We start from the raw sequence: 20,014 nt of genomic DNA on the forward strand, positions 1-20,014 counted from the left end.
CTGTTAGACTTGTCAATATAATTAATTATATATGATCATAAACATATTTTTGGAACGTTCTTTCTAACAATGGCATTTTTGCAAGTAGCACAAAAATTGTAATTTCCATCATCTGAAGGAAATTTTTGCATTAAAAAGGAGGCGGATGCAGCATTCGGGTGACCTTGCGCAATAGTTTCGAAATTTAATTTGCGAACTTGGTGTGAAAACCATAAGCCGCCGCAGCAAATACATATTTCAGTAGGGCCCTTATTTATATATTGGAAATAAATGTTTTTGAAATCTGTTAAATTGCCACTATTATCAGTTTCTATAACACTATTTTCTCTCGTTAATCGGATTCGTTGGGTCTGCCTTTGGTTTTCAATTTGTCTATTGAGTGGGTTATCTCAACGAAGGCGAACTTGACCTTGTCTAAGACGTCTCTGATTCAAAATTTCTTCCCTCATACCCTTCCTACTCAGCTGTCGACGTTGTGTTTCTCTATCACGCTCCTCTCTTCTTATTTCAGGATTTCTTCTTGCATGTTCCCTTTGCATTTGATCACGAATGCGCTCTAAATTCCTATACTCAGGATTTCTTGCGCGAAGTTCTCTATGATCCCCAGTATTTGCAACTTGCTCAACAGATCGAACCTCGGGGTCTTCACGCCGAGACCTATGACCTCGAGTATTTCTTATTTGCTCTTCAGAGCGAATTTGTGGATCTTGACGTCTTGTTCTATGTTGAACAGTATTTGCAACTTGCTCAACATATCGAACCTCGGGGTCTTCACGCCGAGACCTATAACCTCGAGTATCTCTTATTTGCTCTTCAGAGCGAATTTGGGGATCTTGCCGCCTTGTTCTATGTTGAACAGTATTTGCAACTTGCTCAACAGATCGAACCTCGGGGTCTTCACGCCGAGACCTATGACCTCGAGTATCTCTTATTTGCTCTTCAGAGCGAATTTGCGGATCTTGCCGCCTTGTTCTATGTTGAACAGTATTTGCAATTTGCTCAACAGATTGAACCTCGGAGTCTTCACGCTGAGACCTATGACCTCGAGTATTTCTTATTTGCTCTTCAGAGCGAATTTGCGGATCTTGCCGCCTTGTTCTATGTTGAACAGTATTTGCAATTTGCTCAACAGATCGAACCTCGGGGTCTTCACGCCAAGATCTATGACTTCGAGTATTTCTTATTTGCTCTTGCTCAACAGATCGAACCTCGGGGTCTTCACGCCGAGACCTATGACCTCGAGTATCTCTTATTTGCTCTTCAGAGCGAATTTGCGGATCATGCCGCCTTGTTCTATGTTGAACAGTATTAAAATTTTGTTCAAAAGACGGTACCTCGAGATTTTCCCGCCTGATTCTATGTTGATTTGTATTGATAATTTGTTCGGACAGACGTACATCGGAATCCAATCTACGATTAACGTGACTTACAGTATTTTGTGACTGCTCACTATTTCTATATAAAGAGTTTGCACGAAGAACACTCATACGTCTTCTATTCTGAAGACGACTTAGCAATATAGATTTTCTACTTAATCTAGGCATAATTAATTAATAATAAATGGATTAATATATAAAATACTTATATAATTCAGTACGTCCGGGTGTTAAAAGTTGGATCCTAGGTGCTGCTCTCTTTCACTGTAATTCTTTGTAAGTCCTTGCTATGACTCCTTTCCTGTTCCGTGTATAGGTACTATGGTATACTGGTGCACATATGTATATGTGTTTGCTCGCCACTGTATATAATACGGTTTTGCTCGTCACTGTATATAATAATACTTTAAACACTATATAACTAATACACTAAAATTAGTTCGAATAAAGTTTTGCTGGTAAAGACATCTAGTGAAACTGAAACTACAAACACAGTGTACTGATATTTATTATACTCTTGCAATATGTTGGTACAGCTTACGTACTTTTGTATACCTATATATTACTTAGCTATTCACTAACATAATAATACATAATATTTAGTTATATTTATATTTTAGAAATTAGTAGTTTATTTCATTGTTGTACCAGAGGAGCGGAAATCAGTATATTAGGGTTATAAGGTTTAAACAAAGGCTAGACCAATTTCATTCATATGCAGCGATATACATTATTTAAAAAAAAAAAACTGTCCATTTAATTTCATTAAATTATCAAATTGACGAAAAAAATTATACCATAAGTAGTACATGTGAGCTGGGAAAATCAAAGACCAGAAAATTCCTCCAAACCGTATATTAAAAAATGTTGAATTAAACATCCATTATTAAATGATATCGTGATTAAATTACAATCAAATTTGGTATCTTCTTGACTTATATATAAGGCCATAAACTTAGTCTCAGTTTTATTGCTTGAAGCGAGATATACATAAGTATGAATGTGATATTAACTCCACCAAAGTGGCTAAATTTTATATTATAAGCTTAGGTGGCAAACGTCAACCAGAGAATCGGAATTCATTATATGAAGGTGTGAGGTTTAGACTTAGTATATACTAATTTCATTCTAATTCAGCGTCAAACCACATAATTTTTAAGAAATTTTTTCCATTTAATTTCGTTAAAATATCACGTTGATCAACCGGAACGGTGTAAAGTCAGGTGGAAAGACGGAAATCATATATATATTGGGGATAGAGAAATATATTAATTTTGACATTGCTCAGCTATACTCGAGAACATATTTTGAAGCAATTTTATATATAAAAAAAAATATTAATACTCACTGACCGACATATTCGGCATAAAACTGGTTAGAATAACGAAAAGCATTATAAGTAGTATATGGAATGTGAGGGTAGTATTAACCCGATTTTATTAATTTTTTCCTATACCACATACTATAAACATGCCACAGACTAATAAAATGCTCCCACTGTTTCATTAAGGTACCTCACATACCATCACCAATCAAATGGAGTAAAGTCTGACGAATGTTTGAAAATCCTGATATTAGTTACATGGGGGCTCAGGAAAATTTTCACCAGACTTCATCTTGTTATGAGTAAAACACGCTCTCTCATTTTCATTGAGATAACTCACATATGCGGTATAAAGTCACGCGGAAGTTCAAAAATATTTATATTAGATATATGGAGCTACAAGAATTACTGATCCCATTCAACCCATTTTTGAAACAAAGACATACTATTATCGATAGTTTCATTTATTTATTCTATTATATGAATTTCAATTATAAATCTTACACAATGGTCGATATTTACGGTAAAAAGTCAACTATAGGTACTGGGGTCCACATATTCAGTACCTAGGGGCTTGAACAGTTTTGGTTCGATTTTTGGTCACAAGGTGGCATACTTTAATCGCATTATTCACGCAAAGTTTTACGCCGATATAATCATTGTTGCTTGATTTGCATAGTGGAAATTGAAAGAATCAAGTGGAATTTAAAATGGTGTCATATGGAAAATAGGCGTGGTTGTAATCCGATTTCGCCCATTTTCGCACCAAAAGAATGTTATGTACCAAATTTGGTTGAAATCGGTTAAAAAGATCCCAAGATATGGGTTTTCACCTAAAAGTGGGCGGTGTCACGCCCACTGTCTAATTTTGAACGAGGTTCCTATAAAGTCATCTCATATCCCTGAGATAAAATTTAATGTTTCTGGCGTGTTTAGTGCTTGATTTATCGCGCTTTTAGTAGTTTTTAACAGTACCGTTACATGGGGAGTGGGCGGGGTTGTCACCCGATTTCACCCATTTTCACATCGTAGGTAGAGGTGCTAAAAACATTTGCTTCCAGAGAATTTTGTTATTATAGCTTTAGTAGTTTAGGAGACATGCACATTAAACCTATTAGGGGCGGGACCACGCCCACTTAAAAAAATTTTTTAACTGCAGATGCCTGTCCCTAATGTGATCTCGTGTACCAAATAACAGTCTTGTATCTTATTGCGGAGCTTAGTTATGACAATTTATTTGTTTTTGATTAATTGTTGTTGTAAAAGTTTTGTGGACGTGGCAGTGGCCCGGTTACGCTCATCTGTAATACCAATCGTCTTACTGTACCAAGAAACATGTGTACCAAGTTTCATAAAGATATCTCAATTTTTACTCAAGTTACAGCTTGCACGGACGGACGGAGAGACAGTCACCCGGATTTCAACTCGTCTCTTCATCCTGATCATTTATATATACATAACCCTATATCTAACTCGATTTGGTTTAGGTGATACAAACAACCGTTAGGTGAACAAAACTATTATACTCTGTAGCAACATGTTTCGAGAGTATAATAACGACTTACATAAACTTATCACGTCCATGGCTGATGGAAGTGTCCTGTTTAATCCTTACCCTTAAGTTTTTACTTGGGTTCCCCGTGGCTAGGCTTCTCTTCCTCAGGAATGGGTAAGAGATCAACGATTAATTCGGCTGTAAGATCAGCTTGGAGAAAAATTAACAGCCGAATTTAAAGTGAAACTTAATTCTAAGCTTATAATATCACCAACTTTATATATTCGGCAATGGCAGCGCGAGACGTCAGCAGCGACGCATACTGTTGGAGTCGTGCTAGTAACGTCATGAAATTCCTTTCATTGTAGTTTGACATTCTTGAGGTTGGTAGCGGTAAAGGTGGCTTGATACATTTTGCCGAATTTTATTTCTGCATTCCTGAGCATCAATAAGCATAGCAGAGTATGTGTAACAAAATTCTTAACAATTCTCACCCTGCACAACAATTTTATCATACAACGGGAACAGATGCATTTCTACCCAAACAGAAATACGGACTGGTTAAAATACAAAATGTATCTAAGTTCCCAACTCTCACAGAACTTTACTCTGAGAAAAGCAGAAAATATTCAGTCAGCTATCGAGCACCTCACTGGAACCAAGACTTTGGCGGCGAAAGTGGCAACGCCGGTGAAGCTTGGTTTAAGGAAAAATTATGATCACTACTGTTCAGATATTCAGGGTCTTGTAAGAGAAAAAAGAATTCTTAGAAGGCAGTGGCGATACTCTCCTCTCCTGAAGGCCCAGTTGAATAGATGTATTACGTTAAACATACTGCAGCTGAAAAAAAATCCAGACTTATAAACTAACTTCAGAATTTCGATACAAGAAAGAATACAAATTATAGTCTGTGGAAGCCGTAAGACACATAAAATGTCCTATAACTCACGAATCTTCTTTGAGATTGAAAAACCACACTTGCGCCAAAACCCCGAGAGAAAAAGTTAACGCTTTTGCAAACAGTCTGGAGAAGGTCTTCACACCACATGACACAAATGCTCATATTAGCCCCCCAAACATAAGCAATATGGTTAACGCACCTATCAAATTTCGGCTTTCTTATGTACAGGTCGCTTTTAAAAGCCTTGACGTGGAAAAGTCGGCAGGGCCAGATGACATTACGGGCTTAATGATAATCAATTTTCCCACTTGTGCTATAAGCATTTTACTATTCATTTTAAACGCAATGTTAAGAATTGGTTACTTCCCACCATCTTGGAAGATTTCTACAATTGTTATAATTCTCACGCCGGGTAAAGACGCTAGTCAAATTACAACATATAGACCTATTAGCTTGCTACCAATATTATCAAAAGACAAATAACCGCTAACCTCCATTAGGCCCTCTTCTATATTTAATTCATACATCAGACATGCCCACAAACCCTAACACATACACATCAACAAGGATCTGAAGGAATATCAACACAACTGCAGTCGAACATATACGATTTAGAATAATGGTTAGAAGAGTGGAGATTAAAAGTTAATTCATCTGAGTGAGTTCATGTAACTTTCACACTCAGAAGACAAGATTGCCCACAAATAAAAATAGATAACATTGCTGTCCCTGTCGAACATCACTTCACATACCTAGGAGTCCATTTATACCGGCGTCTAACATGGTCACGTCATATCGAGGCCAAATTAGCGGCCATTAAGCTGAAATCCGCTGCTCAAATGCACTGGATTATTGGTCCTAATTCAACACTAGATCTTGAACACAAGGTTCTTCTAAGCAAGCGTATTATAAAGCCAATATTGACTTACGGCATTCAACTTTGGGGCAGTGCTTGCGCGTCTAATGTCCAGAAATTGCAAAGAAGACAGTCTAGGCTTTTACGGCAAATTGTGCTCCATGGTATACTCGTAACGAAAACATCAAGATCTCACCACTCTTACAATTCACGAAGAAATTAAAAAATACGCGATCAAATACGTCGGTAAGCTAACGACTCATCCAAGGCACCTGCTTCTATTCGAAGGCCTTCAGAGGTTAAAACGAAGTGACACATTGAGCCTCGCTCGATACCCACTCTAATCGTGATTATAGAAAATTTAGATATATTGTAAAATTTGAATACATAAAAGTTGACACGCTTGTGCTAACGCTACACAACACACAGTACAAAAATATCTGTCCTCGAAGCGGACGGCCCTTCTCTCAGCGACTGTCGACCAGCAAACATCGAGCTTTCCTTTGGCGCGTAACCGCATTTTCTTGGCGCGTTTTATTTTATCATCGATAACTTTTATTTTCTTTTAATCACCTCTCCACTGGTATGTGACCAGGGAGTGATTGCGTCCAGATAAGCTTTTTATAATTATCCATATTCAAATAAACCAATTTTGTGAACATTTTCGAAACAAAAAAAAACATTAAACTTTACTTTAATTTGCAAACGCAGAATTGAAAGTGGTAAGTAAGTGGTGGGCTTAACAGTGGCCCTTCGCGCCATTCAGAATGACACTATTGTGAAAAAAAAAAATTAATAAAAATAAGGGTGGAAAACCTTAAACCTTGATGGTGACAAACAAAAAAAAACAAAAAATATATTATATATACATATATATAAACAGCGGTCAAAAGTGATTTAGCAGTGTATACATACATATGTATATATAAACGGAGAAGTCAACAACAAAGTGTACTGCGACAAAAAAAAAAGGCAGTAGACAAAAAAGTGCAGTGACCACAACAAAAAAAATAAAAAAATAACATATATACATATATATATACATATGCTTTGGTGCATAAAACAGTGCAGTGGCCACAACAACAAAAAAAATATATATACATATGCTTTGGTGCATAATTAACAGTGCAGTGACCTAACAAAAAAAAAACGGGCGCGGAAAAACCAAATACAGTCAAATAAAAACGGGCGCGAATTAAAACCCATATATATGTATATATACATATTAACATATAAAACGGGCGCGAAAGTAATACAACAAAAACCTCAAGGAACATCCCAGGAAAGGATTGGATACACCTACAGGCAAATACAGGCTATAGTCCCCAAAATCCCTTGACAGATATTCAAGTGAGTTGTATCGATTCCGTTTTGTACCTCATTACTGCAGGGTATATGTATATTTATTACGGTTTTCAAAAACGGTTGCTAAACTATTGTATTTGCGGTATTTCGGGTTTTACCGAAAAAATGTATACATATATTATATATATACAATATATATATAATTTATATATATATATTTAAATATATATATATTTTTATTGCCTAGGAAAGCTTACCTTCGTGTTTAACACAAATATTCCAAATCCAAATCACAAATATATGATATATACATATATATGAAATTCAAGTACTCTACTTGCAAAAATATCCGGCAATACCCCTTATGCTTGATCAAGTAATAAGCAGGATTGCCTAAAACAAGTAAGCAAAGGCAGAAAAAAAACACATATACATATACCCACATAGCAACATATAACGAATAAAAAGAGATATAAGAACAATATTCTCAAAAAACAAAAAAAATTAAAGAATTTCTTACCTATATGCCAAATCTCTCATTACATGATTTTTAGCAACTTATAATTTTGAGCGCATGCAAATATATATTCGTAATATTATTAACATATTCTACCTACAAAAAAAAAAAAGAGAGAGAAAGGTAAAGAAAATATAAAAATTTTTAAACATATAAAATATACGTACATTATTTTACTTTTATACATACGTACATATTTACATTCATATACCGAGAGTGCATATTTACGAATCGTAGTGCGTATATTTCAAAGACCAATTTGGCACATACTCGGCAATACCCCTTGTTGTTTGGCAAACAAAAAACAAGTAGGATTGCATACATATGTATAAAGTACATTGATCTCTTATACGAGCTCTCATTGACACATACTAATTCGCTTATATGTAGGTATACCCTATAACACATACGAACACAAAAAAGATATAAAAACAAGTAAGGAAGGGCTAAGTCAAATGGTATACTCGTTTGAGATTTCTTTGTGGTTTGACTGATATTTTCGGTAGAAGGTCAACTATAGGCACTGGGGTCCACATATTTAGTACTTAGGGGTTTGAACAGTTTTGGTTCGATTTAGACAATTTTTGGCCGCAAGGTGGCATACTTTAATTGCATTATTCACGCCCTGATATAATCATTGTTACCTGATTTGCATAGTGGAAAGTGAAAGAATCAGATGGAATTGAAAATGGTGTTACATGGGAAGTAAGCGTGGTTGTAGTCCGATTTCGCCCATTTTCGCACTATGACATAGCAACATGAAAAGAACGTTATGCACCGAATTTGGTTGAAATCGGTTGAGCAGATCTCAAGATATGGGTTTTCACCTAAAAGTGGGCTGTGCCACGCCCACTGACTAATTTTGAACGCGGTTCCTATAAACCCCATTTATACCATCTCAGAGATAAAATTTAATGTCTCTGGCGTGTTTAGTGCTTGATTTATCGCGCTTTTAGTAGTTTTTAACAGTACCGTTATATGGGGAGTGGGCGGTTTAGGTGATACAAACAACCGTTAGGTGAACAAAACTATTATACTCTGTAGCAACATGTTTCGAGAGTATAATAACGACTTACATAAACTTATCACGTCCATGGCTGATGGAAGTGTCCTGTTTAATCCTTACCCTTAAGTTTTTACTTGGGTTCCCCGTGGCTAGGCTTCTCTTCCTCAGGAATGGGTAAGAGATCAACGATTAATTCGGCTGTAAGATCAGCTTGGAGAAAAATTAACAGCCGAATTTAAAGTGAAACTTAATTCTAAGCTTATAATATCACCAACTTTATATATTCGGCAATGGCAGCGCGAGACGTCAGCAGCGACGCATACTGTTGGAGTCGTGCTAGTAACGTCATGAAATTCCTTTCATTGTAGTTTGACATTCTTGAGGTTGGTAGCGGTAAAGGTGGCTTGATACATTTTGCCGAATTTTATTTCTGCATTCCTGAGCATCAATAAGCATAGCAGAGTATGTGTAACAAAATTCTTAACAATTCTCACCCTGCACAACAATTTTATCATACAACGGGAACAGATGCATTTCTACCCAAACAGAAATACGGACTGGTTAAAATACAAAATGTATCTAAGTTCCCAACTCTCACAGAACTTTACTCTGAGAAAAGCAGAAAATATTCAGTCAGCTATCGAGCACCTCACTGGAACCAAGACTTTGGCGGCGAAAGTGGCAACGCCGGTGAAGCTTGGTTTAAGGAAAAATTATGATCACTACTGTTCAGATATTCAGGGTCTTGTAAGAGAAAAAAGAATTCTTAGAAGGCAGTGGCGATACTCTCCTCTCCTGAAGGCCCAGTTGAATAGATGTATTACGTTAAACATACTGCAGCTGAAAAAAAATCCAGACTTATAAACTAACTTCAGAATTTCGATACAAGAAAGAATACAAATTATAGTCTGTGGAAGCCGTAAGACACATAAAATGTCCTATAACTCACGAATCTTCTTTGAGATTGAAAAACCACACTTGCGCCAAAACCCCGAGAGAAAAAGTTAACGCTTTTGCAAACAGTCTGGAGAAGGTCTTCACACCACATGACACAAATGCTCATATTAGCCCCCCAAACATAAGCAATATGGTTAACGCACCTATCAAATTTCGGCTTTCTTATGTACAGGTCGCTTTTAAAAGCCTTGACGTGGAAAAGTCGGCAGGGCCAGATGACATTACGGGCTTAATGATAATCAATTTTCCCACTTGTGCTATAAGCATTTTACTATTCATTTTAAACGCAATGTTAAGAATTGGTTACTTCCCACCATCTTGGAAGATTTCTACAATTGTTATAATTCTCACGCCGGGTAAAGACGCTAGTCAAATTACAACATATAGACCTATTAGCTTGCTACCAATATTATCAAAAGACAAATAACCGCTAACCTCCATTAGGCCCTCTTCTATATTTAATTCATACATCAGACATGCCCACAAACCCTAACACATACACATCAACAAGGATCTGAAGGAATATCAACACAACTGCAGTCGAACATATACGATTTAGAATAATGGTTAGAAGAGTGGAGATTAAAAGTTAATTCATCTGAGTGAGTTCATGTAACTTTCACACTCAGAAGACAAGATTGCCCACAAATAAAAATAGATAACATTGCTGTCCCTGTCGAACATCACTTCACATACCTAGGAGTCCATTTATACCGGCGTCTAACATGGTCACGTCATATCGAGGCCAAATTAGCGGCCATTAAGCTGAAATCCGCTGCTCAAATGCACTGGATTATTGGTCCTAATTCAACACTAGATCTTGAACACAAGGTTCTTCTAAGCAAGCGTATTATAAAGCCAATATTGACTTACGGCATTCAACTTTGGGGCAGTGCTTGCGCGTCTAATGTCCAGAAATTGCAAAGAAGACAGTCTAGGCTTTTACGGCAAATTGTGCTCCATGGTATACTCGTAACGAAAACATCAAGATCTCACCACTCTTACAATTCACGAAGAAATTAAAAAATACGCGATCAAATACGTCGGTAAGCTAACGACTCATCCAAGGCACCTGCTTCTATTCGAAGGCCTTCAGAGGTTAAAACGAAGTGACACATTGAGCCTCGCTCGATACCCACTCTAATCGTGATTATAGAAAATTTAGATATATTGTAAAATTTGAATACATAAAAGTTGACACGCTTGTGCTAACGCTACACAACACACAGTACAAAAATATCTGTCCTCGAAGCGGACGGCCCTTCTCTCAGCGACTGTCGACCAGCAAACATCGAGCTTTCCTTTGGCGCGTAACCGCATTTTCTTGGCGCGTTTTATTTTATCATCGATAACTTTTATTTTCTTTTAATCACCTCTCCACTGGTATGTGACCAGGGAGTGATTGCGTCCAGATAAGCTTTTTATAATTATCCATATTCAAATAAACCAATTTTGTGAACATTTTCGAAACAAAAAAAAACATTAAACTTTACTTTAATTTGCAAACGCAGAATTGAAAGTGGTAAGTAAGTGGTGGGCTTAACAGTGGCCCTTCGCGCCATTCAGAATGACACTATTGTGAAAAAAAAAAATTAATAAAAATAAGGGTGGAAAACCTTAAACCTTGATGGTGACAAACAAAAAAAAACAAAAAATATATTATATATACATATATATAAACAGCGGTCAAAAGTGATTTAGCAGTGTATACATACATATGTATATATAAACGGAGAAGTCAACAACAAAGTGTACTGCGACAAAAAAAAAAGGCAGTAGACAAAAAAGTGCAGTGACCACAACAAAAAAAATAAAAAAATAACATATATACATATATATATACATATGCTTTGGTGCATAAAACAGTGCAGTGGCCACAACAACAAAAAAAATATATATACATATGCTTTGGTGCATAATTAACAGTGCAGTGACCTAACAAAAAAAAAACGGGCGCGGAAAAACCAAATACAGTCAAATAAAAACGGGCGCGAATTAAAACCCATATATATGTATATATACATATTAACATATAAAACGGGCGCGAAAGTAATACAACAAAAACCTCAAGGAACATCCCAGGAAAGGATTGGATACACCTACAGGCAAATACAGGCTATAGTCCCCAAAATCCCTTGACAGATATTCAAGTGAGTTGTATCGATTCCGTTTTGTACCTCATTACTGCAGGGTATATGTATATTTATTACGGTTTTCAAAAACGGTTGCTAAACTATTGTATTTGCGGTATTTCGGGTTTTACCGAAAAAATGTATACATATATTATATATATACAATATATATATAATTTATATATATATATTTAAATATATATATATTTTTATTGCCTAGGAAAGCTTACCTTCGTGTTTAACACAAATATTCCAAATCCAAATCACAAATATATGATATATACATATATATGAAATTCAAGTACTCTACTTGCAAAAATATCCGGCAATACCCCTTATGCTTGATCAAGTAATAAGCAGGATTGCCTAAAACAAGTAAGCAAAGGCAGAAAAAAAACACATATACATATACCCACATAGCAACATATAACGAATAAAAAGAGATATAAGAACAATATTCTCAAAAAACAAAAAAAATTAAAGAATTTCTTACCTATATGCCAAATCTCTCATTACATGATTTTTAGCAACTTATAATTTTGAGCGCATGCAAATATATATTCGTAATATTATTAACATATTCTACCTACAAAAAAAAAAAAGAGAGAGAAAGGTAAAGAAAATATAAAAATTTTTAAACATATAAAATATACGTACATTATTTTACTTTTATACATACGTACATATTTACATTCATATACCGAGAGTGCATATTTACGAATCGTAGTGCGTATATTTCAAAGACCAATTTGGCACATACTCGGCAATACCCCTTGTTGTTTGGCAAACAAAAAACAAGTAGGATTGCATACATATGTATAAAGTACATTGATCTCTTATACGAGCTCTCATTGACACATACTAATTCGCTTATATGTAGGTATACCCTATAACACATACCAACACAAAAAAGATATAAAAACAAGTAAGGAAGGGCTAAGTCAAATGGTATACTCGTTTGAGATTTCTTTGTGGTTTGACTGATATTTTCGGTAGAAGGTCAACTATAGGCACTGGGGTCCACATATTTAGTACTTAGGGGTTTGAACAGTTTTGGTTCGATTTAGACAATTTTTGGCCGCAAGGTGGCATACTTTAATTGCATTATTCACGCCCTGATATAATCATTGTTACCTGATTTGCATAGTGGAAAGTGAAAGAATCAGATGGAATTGAAAATGGTGTTACATGGGAAGTAAGCGTGGTTGTAGTCCGATTTCGCCCATTTTCGCACTATGACATAGCAACATGAAAAGAACGTTATGCACCGAATTTGGTTGAAATCGGTTGAGCAGATCTCAAGATATGGGTTTTCACCTAAAAGTGGGCTGTGCCACGCCCACTGACTAATTTTGAACGCGGTTCCTATAAACCCCATTTATACCATCTCAGAGATAAAATTTAATGTCTCTGGCGTGTTTAGTGCTTGATTTATCGCGCTTTTAGTAGTTTTTAACAGTACCGTTATATGGGGAGTGGGCGGAGTTGCCGCCCGATTTCAACTATTTTCACACCGTCAATAGAAGTGCTAAAAACATTTGGTTCTAGTGAATTTTGTTATTATAGCATTAGCGGTTTAGGAGATTTGTACATTAAACCTATTAGAGGCGGGACCACGCCCACTTTTTAAAAAAAAGTTTTAATTGCAGATGCCCCTTTCTAATGTGATCCTGTGTACCAAATAACAGTCTTGTATCTTATTGCGGAGCTTAGTTATGGCAAGTTATTTGTTTTTGATTAATGGCGTTTTGTGGGCGTGGCAGTGGTCCGATTACGCCCATCTGCAATACCAACCGTCTCACGGTACCAAGAAACATGTCTACCAAGTTTCATAAAGATATCTCAATTTTTACTCAAGTTAGAGCTTGCACGGACGGACGGACGGACGGACGGACAGACAGTCACCCGGATTTCAACTCATCTCTTCATCCTGATCATTTATATATATATAACCCTATATCTAACTCGATTAGTTTTAGGTGATACAAACAATCGTTAGGTGAACAAAACTATTATACTCTGTAGCAACAGGTTGCGAGAGTATAAAAATATAGATATTGCAATTTTTGAATAATTGTTGAAATAAACAATACAATCCAGATAAATATTAAATAAATACCGTAATAACGAAACACCCTATCTTATTTAATCCGATTCAAAAAAATAAAAATAAAAATAAAAATAAACCGATTTACTAATTCTCTTATTTAGCTGAAAGAGATTACGAGTTACAATTACGAATTTCGCTTAAATTTAATCATTTGATTAATTGAATTTTTATTAAATGTACGCAGATTCTAAAGATTCTAAATTTACACAATTATTAAAAGTACCAATAATGATTTCGGACGAAAAAAGTCCATGTACACCTGCAGAAGCTACACGCTCAAAGCAAGGTGCTACAAAACAAAAAAGGGGGAAAGACATTACATACAGTAAATTCATTGTGGAGAGTGACAGTTTAATAAGGTACTGCACTCGTTTTTCATCTGCTCCGATTCAAGATAATTCTGAATCGGCATTAGAAATCAAAAAAAAAAAAATCTCGACAATTTTTGGATACGTCTCCAAGCTTCATATGACGCAATAGTAGAATCTGACGAATCAAATCTACCAGAAAATTTTAAGTCCTCGGCTTACGCCAAATAGGAAACCTGCTTAGACCAGTTAGAAGACACTAAAGCAATGATTTCCGATCAGCTGAGGCTAATAAAAGCAATTGCACCTACTCCACATCAGCGAGTAGAGCTGCCACAAGTACAAAGTCAACAGGCAAGTTCAGACATCCATCTCAAGGTGCCCGCATGTGACACAGAAATATTTCATGGTGGTTATGAACAATGACCGTCTTTCCGGGACATGTTTACAGCCGGTCAAAGGTCAAGCAGGCGTAATAGTAAAACAGTTCGCACTAAATGACGATAATTTCAATTTGGCTTGGAAAGCACTTAAATCTAGATATGAAAATGAGAGAATATTGGTCGATAAGCAAGGAACTATACTAATGAATTTGCCTAAGATTCAAACGGAAACAAGTGAAGAGATTATAAAACTGCAATCCACTGTTTCTAGTTGCTTGTTGGTTCTATCGACAAAAAATATTATCACAGACAACTGGGACCCTATACTGGTAAAAATATGCACTGCCGCATTACCAGAAAAATCATTACTTCTATGGGAGCAATCGCTCTCATAACTAAGAAAATGCCCCAACAAATGCTGGCAACAAATGAAAGATTTCCTAATTACCCAGTACGAAATCGCAGAAAGGGTAGATAAAAAAAATGGTCAGAATGAAAACTGTTCAACACGACCTAAATAGAAGCTTCCACAGACCATAAGCCAGTAGCAACAACAATTTAAATAGAAGCTTTTTCAGCAAGCAAACGTTCACATCCGAACAGTACAAACAAACGTCATGCGAACTATGTACAGGGGGGCATAAGCTCAAACCTTGGGAGAGATTTGAAAAATTGAATATTATCGACCGAAACAATTTTGTAAAAACAAAAAGACTTTGTACAAACTGCTTGTCATATGCGCATACACTTAAAGAGTGCGAAAACAAATTTAATTGCGTTTATTGTCATAAACGACATCATTATATACTTCATTATAATCATTTTTCCAGATCACCCCCAAATAGCACAAATATGAAAAGAGCCACGGGTTTAGTAGCAAATTTTGAAGTGCGAAATCCCGAAAATTGCCAAGAAGTACCATGCTGCTCAAAGGCAATAAAAACCCAAACGCTATACAGCGAAAATCAAAGTAGAGTACTACTACCTACAGCAGTCGTCTCCATCGAACACCGAGGAGAACTGTTTAAACTTAGGGCCTTAATAGACCAAGGATCACAACGATCTTTCATAGCGTCTAGGGCTCAAAATAGGGTACAACTGCCAACAAAACTAGCCATCTTTGAAATCACGGGAATGGGCGGAAGAGTAGCCCAAAACTCAAATAAAATCTGCCCCTTTACCTTAATTTCCCCCCAAACGGATAAGCACATACAAGCAGAAGCTATAGTCTTACCGCAACTTACAAATTTGCTTCCAAGCTATCACATTAATAGCAAGCATTGGCAAAAGGTTTCACACCTAAAACTAGCAGATCCCAACTGCAACACTCCTGCTCAAGTAGATCTTCTATTAGGCAGCGATCTCATACCACAGATAATACTCGAAGCTATTGAGAAAATTTCAAATACCCTATTGGCACAAAATACCATTTTCAGTTGGATCTTAAGTGGACTAGTTACGGAACCAGTTACCACTATGACCACTCAAGTTGAGGAAATCTCAAACGAATACCTCAATTCACTATTAAAAAAATTTTGGGAGTTAGAAGAACTCCCCTCCATTTCTATTACAACCCCAGAAGATCAGTATTGTGAAGACTTTTACAAAGCCACAACAACTAGATCAGATAATGGTCGGTACGTCGTACGACTACCACTAAAACAAGAATTTCCCAACACAATCGCCTTAGGTCACTCTCGCACCTCTGCAATACAGCCGTTTCAAAGTATGGAAAAAAACCACATGGAGGAAATAAGCCCATGCGAAAAAATTATCAATGGCAAATACTACGCATTATACTTGCCGCTCCATGCAGTAGTAAAGCCAGACAAAAAAACAACTAAAGTAAGAGTTGTCTTTAATGCATCAAGATTCACTAGTTCGGGAAATTCCCTAAATGATATTCTATTTACGGGACCCACGCTCCAACCAGATTTAATGCTCCTCATATTAAATTGGCGTATATTCAAATACGTATTTAACGGAGACGTCGAAAAAATGTATAGACAAATAGTCGTACATAAAGACGATCAAGATTTTTAGCGAATTATTTTCCGAAAATCTCCCAGTAGTCCACTCCGCGACTACAAATTGAGAACAGTTACGTTTGGCGTCAACTGTGCTACATATTTAGCCATTCGAACACTACACGATTTGGCAGAAAATACCAAGTCAGAATTTCCTCTGGCAACCCAAGTGTTAAAAACACAAACATATGTAGACGATATCTTGTCTGGAAGTCACAGTCTTCCACAAGCATACGAGTCACTATCACAAGTGGTAAAAGCCGTCAAAACCGCAGGGTTTCTGTTGAAAAAGATAACGGCGAACCACCCTAATATTTTAAAAAATATACCACATGAAAATTTGTTAGATACTAATTTCCTTAAATTCGAAAAGGAAAATACAACAAAAACTCTGGGGATCCAATGGAATGCGATATCTGACCAGTTTTCACACACGATAGAGTCAATATCTGCGTTATCCGCCATAACAAAGCGACAAATTCTATCCTCTGTGGCGAAACTTTTCGACCCCGCAGGATGGCTTTCGCCAGTTATAATACAAGCCAAAATCCTAATACAAGAATTATAGCTAGATGGAACCGACTGGGACGAACAAGTAAAACCACTTCTTTCAGAAAAGTGGTCCCAGTTTGCGAACAATCTAAACGATATCTCACAGATACAAATCCCACGATGGGTAAATTATGCCCCAGAGCACAAAGTCGAACTACACTGCTTCTGTGACGCTTCTGAAAAGGCATATTGCGCAACTATATATGTTCGCACACAAAACGACACTGCGACCACATGCCACTTACTAGTAGCAAAAGCAAAAGTGGCTCCTTTAAAAACAATAAGTCTGCCTCGACTTATGTGGAGCGCTACTACTAGCCAAACTCGTGTCCATCGTATAAACGCATTTATACATGGCACAATATAAATTATATCAATGGTCCGATTCCGAAATTGTACTAGCCTGGTAAGAAAAACCACCACATGCATGGAAGACGTATATTTCCAACCGAACGTCTCAAATACTTGACTTAGTAGGATCAGCCACTTGGCGACATGTAGCCAGTGCTGACAATCCTGCTGATATAGGTACAAGAGGGTGCAAACCCCTGCACCTTGTCACCACCACCCTCTGGTGGAATGGCCCCCGATGGTTAACAGAATCTCCTGATTCTTGGCCACAATCGTGCATGCGCAATATAATTGCCCCAGAAAGTCGAAAAATCGACTCCTTTCACGCAACATTGCAGGATAATGACATAATTGAGCGATTTTCCTCGTATCCCCGAGCCCTCAGGGCAATCGCTTACATGCTCAAGTTCATAGAGCGACTCAAAATTAAACTTAAGGGAGTGTCTTCATTACACTCCCAATGCGATACAGTGACGCACCTAGACTTACAAAAAGCAAAGGTCGCTCTTATCGCATCTACGCCAGCGCGCTACTTCAGCCGATAAATATCATTACTAAGATAATCGAAGCCGATAGATAAAAAGAGCTCACTCTTAGTCTTAAATCCATTCATTGACACGAAAGGAGTACTCCGTGCGAATGGTCGGCTTGCCAATTCAAGCCTGACGTATAACGAACGTCATCCCATAGTTATCCCAGAGAAATTGCAACTTGCTACCTTATACCTTAACTATGTCCACGTGCTATTGCTACACGCAGAATATCGCCTCATGCAACAAATCGTCCGTCAAGAGTTTTATATTCCAAGACTCAAGCCCAAAATAAAGAAATGCATTTTCATGTACAAGATCTGCACTATGCATAAGCAGAAGATGCAAACGCAGATTATGGCAGCACTTCCACCGGAACGCTGTAGCTTCACTCTGCCTTTCACCATTACAGTTGTCGACTTTGCTGGGCCTTTTCAGATAAAGGCATCCATGTTAAGGTCTCCCACCCTCATGAAAGGCTATGTGGCTGTCTTTGTCTGTTTCTCGACAAAAGCAGTGCACCTCGAGCTATGTACGAATATGACAAAGGAGGCTTTTCTCGCGGCATTTGCTCGCTTCGTCGGACGACGCGGTTTTCCATCAAAACTCATGAGCGACAATGGCAAGACATTTATAGGAGCTCAAAGAGCCACAGAAAAACAGTTCGTGAATTTTGTCAAACAAGTCTCACCTGAAATTGTACAAAAGTACGCTCCCCAAGGTATTAACTGGCAGTTTATCCCTCCAAGCGCTCCACATATGGGTGGTTTATGGGAATCAGCTGTAAAAAGCTTCAAATCCCACTTCAAAAAAGTAGCTGGAAATTACAAATTCATTTACGAAGAATTTACAACATTACTAATCCGTATCGAAGCCGTTCTCAATTCACGGCCACTTACGACACTGTCGCAGATCTCACAGCCCTAACTCCAGGGCACTTTCTAAAAGGAGCAACCATTCTGGCTATACCTGAGCCAGGCGTGGAGTCACTATCATTACAAAATAGATGAGAAAGAATTAAAATTCTCCATCATGATTTTAGCCGCCAATGGAAGGAGGAGTATATAAAGGACCTTCATAAAAGGTACCGCTGGAAAACTCCCAAAAAGGGGCCAAAGCTTGGAGATTTTGTCTTAATCCATGACGATTGTCTTCCCCCTACAGAATGGCGGCTTGGTTGCATAGAGAAGCTACATCATGGTTCCGATGGTCATATAAGAGTTGTTGACCTCCGTACTCGAAACGGAACGCTAACCAGACCGCTCGTTAAACTATGCTTCCTGCCAATCTCAAATAATAGCGAAAACGCAAGTAGTAAACCATCCGTTCAATAATACCTACAGGCAAAAATCGAAATATCCGTCTAAATAACCGAAAACAGAATTGAAAAACCGCAAATATAATAAGACAAATTACAGTCATATACAAATAAAATAATGGGTAGACTAATACGATCAGCAAACCAATTAAAGTTGGTCACATATAGAAAGATATCCATACTCTATACCAGTGAATCGTAACTAAACATGCCCTTTTCTCCATACAGGTAGATATGGATACAGAGATGCATTCCACCCCAACGCCAACAATGCGATCGGCCATCACTGTGCCTCGCCTTGGGGTTATTCCAACAGCGGCGCCCCGTACATCAGCCGCAACCGCACCGTCAACCACCGCTCGTAGCGGTACACGAGTATCTGCAGCCGTTCCGTCTCCTCCAGAGGCGCCTTATCGCATCCGATGCCCCCTTTGTCGACGTCCACACAAACTGCAGCACTGTAGTCTCTTCAAAGACATGACGCCGACACAACGCCAGCAAGTTGCCCAGGCGCATGGGCATTGTCACAATTGTCTGGCACATACCCACACGACTCAGGAATGCGA

The 20,014-nt window shown here is 37.4% G+C and overlaps 1 protein-coding gene across 2 annotated transcripts in view; it reads right to left on the reverse strand.

Moving 5' to 3' along the window:
• The window catches only part of dpr19 (defective proboscis extension response 19), a 334,249-nt gene that overhangs the window by 18,876 nt on the left and 295,359 nt on the right, over positions 1-20,014 (reverse strand). The gene's annotated exons all lie outside the window — the stretch shown is intronic.

Source organism: Bactrocera oleae, chromosome 3, assembly GCF_042242935.1.
Source record: "Bactrocera oleae isolate idBacOlea1 chromosome 3, idBacOlea1, whole genome shotgun sequence".
Classification (NCBI taxonomy): Eukaryota; Metazoa; Arthropoda; class Insecta; order Diptera; family Tephritidae; genus Bactrocera; species Bactrocera oleae.